Raw genomic sequence first — 8,076 nt, 5'->3', positions numbered from 1 at the left:
CAAGGCTGCATCCATCTTTCCTTTTTGAATCTTCTCTCGCTTGCGAAGTCCCTTCTCATAGTAATATTGGCAGTTCCGGAATTGTAGACAGGTAATTTAGTAATGCACGTGGAATTATTCGTGTCTACAATTACAGTGCTGGTGAGCAAGAGGCCATGGGTTCTCTTGCAACTGCGGCAGCCATATTTCCTTTTTGGGGGAGGAGGCATGCAAACATTTGTGGATTCGTGCTTTAGATTCATGTTTAGGCGACGCCAGGAGGTCAAAACTAATCTGGAGCCTACTCGTAAGGCATCTCTCATATTCTACTGGACAGTTTCAAGATGTTAAAACAGCATAATTTAGTATTTTAACTATCGATCATCACCATGCAAATGCACAAGACACACATTATTATGTAATTCACTATAAGCAGTAACATTACTGCACCCGATACCTGTAACATGTTTTCTGCATCTCTTTGTATTCAACTTGCAACTTTTTTTTAATCTGCATAATAGCATAATGATTGTGCCGTAAAAGTGTGCCTAACAAAATTATAAACAGGAAAGTTGATTGCTTTACTTTGGATCCATGACGTCTGCTATGAAGGACAAATGAGTGGATCAGGTTTCGTGCATTCCCTGTGACGAGATGCATGCCGGTCAAACAAAAAGAAGTTGATTGCTCCCAGAGAATGCTCTTTAAACGTAACACCCGATTTTATTCCCCGATTTTTAAGAAATATAAAACCCACAAATAAAGGACCCTGCTTATTACACAATGTTAAGACATAACCAAGGGTGGAAAGAAGTTCAGGACAAAAAAGAGCACCACTTGCAACTAAGTTTATTGGAAGCAGATGGGATCTCTACTCATAACTTCATAAGATCTCTGCTCATAAGAGGACTCTACTCATAAGTGAATAGAATGTTGCAGTATTAATGACGTCACAAGTTTGTCACCAAGGGAAGTATTTTATTTTAATGATTGGAAAATGTAGAGAGGTCGGCCGGATAATGGAGCATCTGGCCTGCTACTCTACGTAAGGGAGGGGGAAGAGGGGAAGAAAAGGGGTCACAATGATGGATGATAATGGGAGGAACGAGGTGAATGACACATTACACAACTGGTATCACAGGCGTGAGTCCAGGCCCGTGTCACCTAGGAAACGTGAAAGTGCACACATTGTCTCTGTCGTCTGCCAACTCTGTGGCCACGCGCCTAGCAAGAGGTCCTCCGACAGTGGTCCATTGTGGAAATGTCTCAATGTATCTGCCAATGTCAGTCTTTCTCGCGCATACTCAGGGCACACCACGAGCACATGTTCTATAGTCTCTACAGCGCCACACACTGAACAGTCCGGGGAGTCTGTCCGTCCAATAATGTGCAAATATTTGCGCGTGAAGGCGACGCCTAATCGCAGTCTGTGTATCAGGCATGTATGAGGGCATGGAATTCCACGCAGAATAGGAAATTTCATATCGGGATCCAGGCTTTTAAGGCGGACGTGACGAGCGTCTGGCTGGGCCCAGTATGTTCTCGTCGCACTCTTCATTAATTCCGACAGGAGGCATGTGATGTCCGGTCTGGAGAATGGCACTACAGTTCGCATGCCATTGCTGAGGGCGCGCCTTGCTGCAGCATCGGCCATCTCATTACCGTTGAGCCCACAGTGTCCCGGGATCCATTGGAACACTATGCGGTGGTGTTTTTCTTGAGCGTATAAAAGTAGCTCGGTGATCTGCAGGGCCAGAACCTGATATGCGGTGTGGCGCAGGAAGCATCCCAAAATTTGCAGCGCGGGTTTGGAGTCCGTGAAAATGCACCACTCTTGAGGTCTTTCCCCGCAGATGTGGCGAATCGCTTCTCGAATAGCCACAAGCTCTGCAGCGGTTGATGTTGAATTATGGTCTAGTATGAAACCTCGAGTCATCTGTTGGGCTGGTATGACCACAGCTGCTGTCGATGCCTTAGGTGACACGGAGCCGTCTGTGTACACATGAACATATGTCTGGTATTCTGACCAGATGTACGCGAGAGCAAGTTGTTGTAGTCCACTGACGGGAACCAATGATTTCTTTAGTATGCCGGGGACATGTACGCATACGGAAGGTTGAACCATCACCCATGGTGGTTTGACGGGGTGGTATGGAAGGGCATAGCCTGATGTTATGTGGGGTAGATGGCAACGGAGTGCACTTGTGAAACTGCTGTCCGGTCGCTCATGTAGAACCGACGTCAATGGATGACAATGGTGTCGCGTCAGTAAGCGTAAATACACACGAAGTGGTTCGTGGGACAGGTATATCGGTAATGGGCATACGTGGGCTTCCTCAATTGCGCCTTTGTTGGAGGCACGCCGTGGCAACCCGAGGCATATTTTGAGTGCCTGCGCTTGGACACTCTCTAATGTCCGTAAGCAGGAAATGCTCAAGTTTGAGAGTATCGGAAGGCTGTATCGAATGTAGCCCACGAAAAGAGACTGATAGAGTCTTAGTAATGAGCCTTCCGTGGGGCCCCATTTCATGCCTGTTGCGAAGCGAAGAACATGGCAAAAGAGATTAAGTTTTTGCTTCAACATATTAACATGCCTCGTCCATGACAAATCGCGGTCGATGATAATGCCCAAGAATCTGTGGTGGGAGACATAAGGTATTATGACACTGTTAATGGAGATCGGGTAGCGGCAGACGGATTTGCGCGTGAATGCAACCACAGCACATTTTTGGGCAGCTAAGCGCAAACCCTGACGCCGTATGTATCGTGAAGTAGATGACACAGCCCGTTGTAATTTCGCACGTAGTTGTGGGCGTGTTGCACCAGAAGCCCAGATGCAGATGTCATCTGCATATGCACTGATGTGGATGTGAGGTGGAAGCTCGCTCACCAGGCCAATCAGTGCCACATTAAATAATGTTGGGCTGAGAACTCCTCCCTGAGGAACTCCACGGCATACCTGATGACGGTTAGTGTCTCCGTCAGGCGTGGACATGTAAACGAAACGGCCGCTGAGGTAGCTCACAATCCACAGGTAGAGCCGGCCGCCAATACCAAGTTTCCACCAAGTTTTCACCAAGTTTCCCATTTGGGGACCAGTTCACCACTTCCATAGACGTCCAGCAGGTATGGCTCGTATCTCTCACTAGCCTCTTGAATTTTCTGTTCACCTGATCTTTGGGTACAATAGCAGTACCTGTGCCTGTCAAAGTACTCCACAACCAGTGTTCTCGTGAGTGTATAGAGCACTCCTCTTGCCACAAGTAGTCGCTCAATCTCATAAAACTCTGGACTATCCTCCGTTTTCATGACTAGAACACTACCAGCCTTGTAAGTGCGTCGATCAACCATTGCACTTCTGACTTCATGGACTGTCGGTGGCAGAACTGCTTTGGCACAAGTTGGGAGTGTGCTCCATTCAATAGGCCTGCTTCCTGCTGTTTCGAGTTCTTGGTACAATCGAAATGTGTGCAGTTTGCAGCTCTGTTTTATCTGGTGCCTTTGGGCTAGAGTATGCGTCAAATTTCGAAAATTCTTGACAGTTGCTGCCTGTCTCTTGAAGCTCTGGTGCTTAGCCTCAAATCTCATTGACCAGAAGTTTTTCAGAGGGCCAACCTCACGCACAAACCTGGCATAGTGCACGATGTAATGCAGCTTGGGGATGAGCACTTCAGGGCCATACCTTTTTACAAACTCGACCAAAAAGCTTTGTACAAGGACATCCAAGTATGGAAGGCGTGAAGATGAGATTTCTGAGGCAAAGATGATATCAATGATCTCACGAAACTTCAAAAGTACCTCCCAATCTTCATTTCCTTCCGGGACTCTTGCTCCAAAGATCAGTGGGAAAAATCTCAACAAACACCATTTGCTCGATGCAGTTCCTGCCAAGACAGAATTAGCTTTAAGAAATGAGGTGTTTATCGGTGGATGCTTGTTTTTTGCGTCATTTTGCCCATACTCAAATGACGACACTTCATCAAGATCTTGCTTAGACAGCAATTTACAAGATAAGAGTGATTTTAAGACTTGTCGAAGGACACATTCTGCTCCACCTTCCAAGATATCGTGCATGATATCCGGAGGTAACTGCCGAGTCACGTCAAAGTACGGAAGCTGAAGTAGAGGAGAGGCCTCATTGACACCATAAAGCCGTCTGTTGGCTATGTTTACAGCAACAGCTGCTAGGTGCAACTCATGCCTGCCCAATGTGCGTGCTTGACACATTACTTCACTGGTCTTTTCTGCTAGGTGCTTTGCTGATATCATGCAGTAACGACAAACTCGTCCGTTGCTGAAGCAGCAGGAGAAACCACCTAGGCGGTTCAACGACAGATTGTCTCCACAAAAGGCAAACACAACTACTCTGGCATTTATGTCATGTCCTTCAACACTTAATGTGAGGCCCTCCTTGTGCATCTTCTTCAAATCATCCAACAATGGCTGCAGTATGGTGCCTAGACCATGAATCTTGACATGCACATAGCGCACAAGCATGACCAGATAGATATTGTCAAGCTGGGATCTATACTTGACGTGGAGGTTCAACAAGCCACAGTATACAGCAAGGAGCTTGTGCTTGCCTCGTTTTGCTCCGAGGGGATTTACCACTTCTATCTCATCTGTGTAAAATAAAAGAATAATACTGTGTGTGCTGGTCTCCGGAATGACCGATCGCAGGTGGTCCCTGTACACCAGGCCATCTGTGTAATCTTTGTACACTGAGGGTTCATGCCTCTCAATATTTGGCGTGGTCAAATGAGCTGCAACGTCAGGGAGCTGACAAATTACAGTCAGGAGCTTTGGCAATGGGACGTAATGATACTTTGCAGCATTGCCTACATAGTGCTCTTCAGCTGGCACAAATGGAAAATTCTGCATTACATATTTTTCCTGTTTCCATTTGCTGTCAATTCCATCAAACAGTTCAGCCAGGAATGAACAGTCAAGAAGACTCTGCAATTCAGGGCCCATTGCTACTGCCTTCATTGTGTGCACAAGCTCTTTGCCATATGCCTTCAGCACAAGCTCAAACACTACTTTCAATTCAGCAAATATCTTCCCAGCTGCAACATGCGGCAAGCTATGTTGTGCTGTAACGGAAAAGAAGAAATTCCATATGGTGGATTTCGCTTGTTGCAGAAAACACTCAAAGTTATTTGGAGCTGTCCTCTGCTGTGTTGGCAAATTTTTCGCGGAGGCTTCTTCCTGCGGATTACCGCTCTCATTGTCTGACATGTCAGCGCTGTCCATTTCTTGCAGAAACTCTTCGCTTGATGGCAGTTCAGCGCCACATCCAACACTTGGAAGCTCGAAGGACCGCTGATGACAATTGCTGCCATTGTCTTCAAGCACGGCTGTGTGGCGGCGATATAGGTGTGACCTATACGAGGAAAAGTTTCTGTAGGTGTTGGCGCAGCCTTCGATCCCGCACAATATGCTGAAGTTTGGCTCTCCACTATGCACTAAACCTATGTGCGCTATCACTCTTGTTAGCTGGTAAGAGAAGAACGGGCACTTCGGGCAGTACTTCACATTCATCGTTGTATTTACACACCCCCAGACCGTTTCCGTGCGTTAGAAACGTGCTCCGTTGCTCTCGGGAAAGCCACGTGTCCTTGCTGTTCATCCAAATAACGGGCGAGAGCCGTCAGGAGCGTGAACAAGTTCTTGATAATCGGAGACTTCACACACATCCACAAGCAATACGAGTATTACCATCTGGCACTCGGAAGATACGAACACGCCGCAACGCCGCTGAAAGCATGGCTGAGTAGCTGCACCTTTCGCTGTAGGCTTCGTGAACAGAACAAACAAACAACGGACAAGCCAACGTTACTAGACTAGTAACGTTGGGACAAGCACGGGCCGCTAACATGTCATTTAACAGCGCGTTTTGTAACACGACGGGGTTGGTTAGTGATTTTCAAAAGCAAATCATGGCAGAAAAATCGTTTCAGTTACAGTATTCTTCTTTATTTACGTACCACAGAGTTAAAAAAACAATTATTTAGTCTGTTTGGTCCGTCTGGCCGCGCGATATCGCTGTCGCTGCGCGGACTGGGCGAAAACTAGTTTAAGGCGAAGGGGAAAAAAAAAGGAGGGGGAGCAAAAGGCTAGGTGGCGCCAGCCACCGCCCGTTTTAAAGGGTGTAGCCGCCATCTATCCATCCACCCAATCCACGTGTGTATACACCAGAACACCGTGAATTCAAAGGGCGCCGCCATATTGATGAGCGCCGGTCGCGCCATCTATCCCAAGCGCCGCGAAGTAGCAGGCCTGGGCTGCCACGCCGGGAGATGCGACCCGGCGCGAAGGCGAAACTTGAGCTTTTTAGCTGGGCGGAAGGCGTGTTTCGCGTTTTTTCTAGCCTGTCATTTTCGCTGTCTCGATTCAATCAAACTTCAAGACCTCATGCAAGTCCGCAATGGCCACACTGAGTGATGTGCAGACTGCAGAAGCGAATACATCGGGTAGGTACGCTATTACGTTTGTACAAACCGCGTGCTATATGCTAGAACACGTGTGAGCTTTTTGGTACGTAACCTGTGAAGGAATTTACAGCAGTGTGTTGGTGCCATATATTATTAAAGCACGCAGAACACTGTCATCTGCACTTTCAGTTTGGTCTTGTTTGTCATGGTCTCTACTGGGTTGGCCGCGTTTGGCAAGCAACTGGAGAGGTCGTTTGACTGCCTGGTTAGCTGACGCCTGCCCTTCACCACCTGCACATTGAAAACAAAATAGATGGAATAGTAAGAAGGGCTGTAGTTCTTTCCCATGCCATCACTGTTGCGAAGGTCCTCTCAAAATGAAATAGAAAATACACCAGGCCAATTGTATCCTGCAACCACTTAAGAGTACAACATTCAGAACAAAAGCCTATATACAGCACTCGAACAAGCAGCATATGATGCTAAACCTGTACTCATTGGAAAATGAGGTACTACAGTAGTTATAATGTTCAACTACATGTGCAGTCAAAGCCCGTATAACAGGGCGAGCATGACAGATGCAGGTGTTGTACAGTTGCACAAACCATGATAGGACACGTAAAATTACCATCCCTACTTAGAGCTGCATCATCAGGACCCCTTTGGTACAAGACAACAACTGCACCTGCATTCCAAGAAATTAGCCCCACCAACTGCAGCTACCTGGTAGCAGACCTGTTTCGCTTGTGTGAGGCCATAGGATTGTTGGCGCTCCCTTAGAAAAGAAAACAGTAAAAAAACTAGTGAGAACGATCAAAATTTTGTTACAAAATAAAAGAATAATTAAGCACCTTATTTTCCTCGCCATATGAACGGAAATATTTTGCGCTTTGCCCCGCATAACAGACCGCACGCAGTTTAGAGCTCAGGAGGCTCAAATGAATTCGTTACGAATGACACCTGCAACACTAGCTCGTAAAGGTAGGTGCGCTGCAAGAACACCTTCGGCGACGAGTAGTCGTCGTTTACGTTTTTGTGAACGCATGCTACGTGACGCGCACACTTCGGTTTACTTTCACTAGCAATAACGCTCACCAGCAAGGCCTACAACTTGTAGTTCACGCTTAATGGTCATTCCGTGCACCAGCTGCAAGTATCGCTAACACCAAACTCAACTGTTCCGCTTAACCGTCGGGAGCTCTGCCTGAATGAAAACACGAAAAGGCTTGCCTTTTTGTTATAGCCAAGGCGAAGCACCGGCGCGGGATTCTGCTCTGTAGGCTTGTTGCCCAGAAAGTGCTCGGAGCAAACCTGCGTGTTACACGTATTACGTTCGTAGGGCGCCAAGTTGAACGTGGCACCAAAATATACACAGATCGAATACTCACTCGTGCATTTTCTCTGGGTTGGTAGTTCTTCCTATTCACTGCAGCTATCCACCGGTGGCGCAGCTTGGCATTCTTCGTTGCGGATGGAAATCGGCGCAGGCTGAAAACACCGCACCGGCACGATTCCCTACGTGTGTTGTGCTCTTCGCAAACAGCGCTAAGCGACCTGCTCCATTTCCGCTGGTTGTTTTGGCATCCAAACACGACGCAACGATGCCCAGATGACTTCTTGTACTTTGGATCCGCGTGAGCGGGCACATTTCCGCACTTTGGAG

This window comes from Dermacentor albipictus, chromosome 2 (assembly GCF_038994185.2).
Source record: "Dermacentor albipictus isolate Rhodes 1998 colony chromosome 2, USDA_Dalb.pri_finalv2, whole genome shotgun sequence".
NCBI lineage: Eukaryota > Metazoa > Arthropoda > Arachnida > Ixodida > Ixodidae > Dermacentor > Dermacentor albipictus.
Note: the sequence above shows the minus strand (reverse complement) of the source record.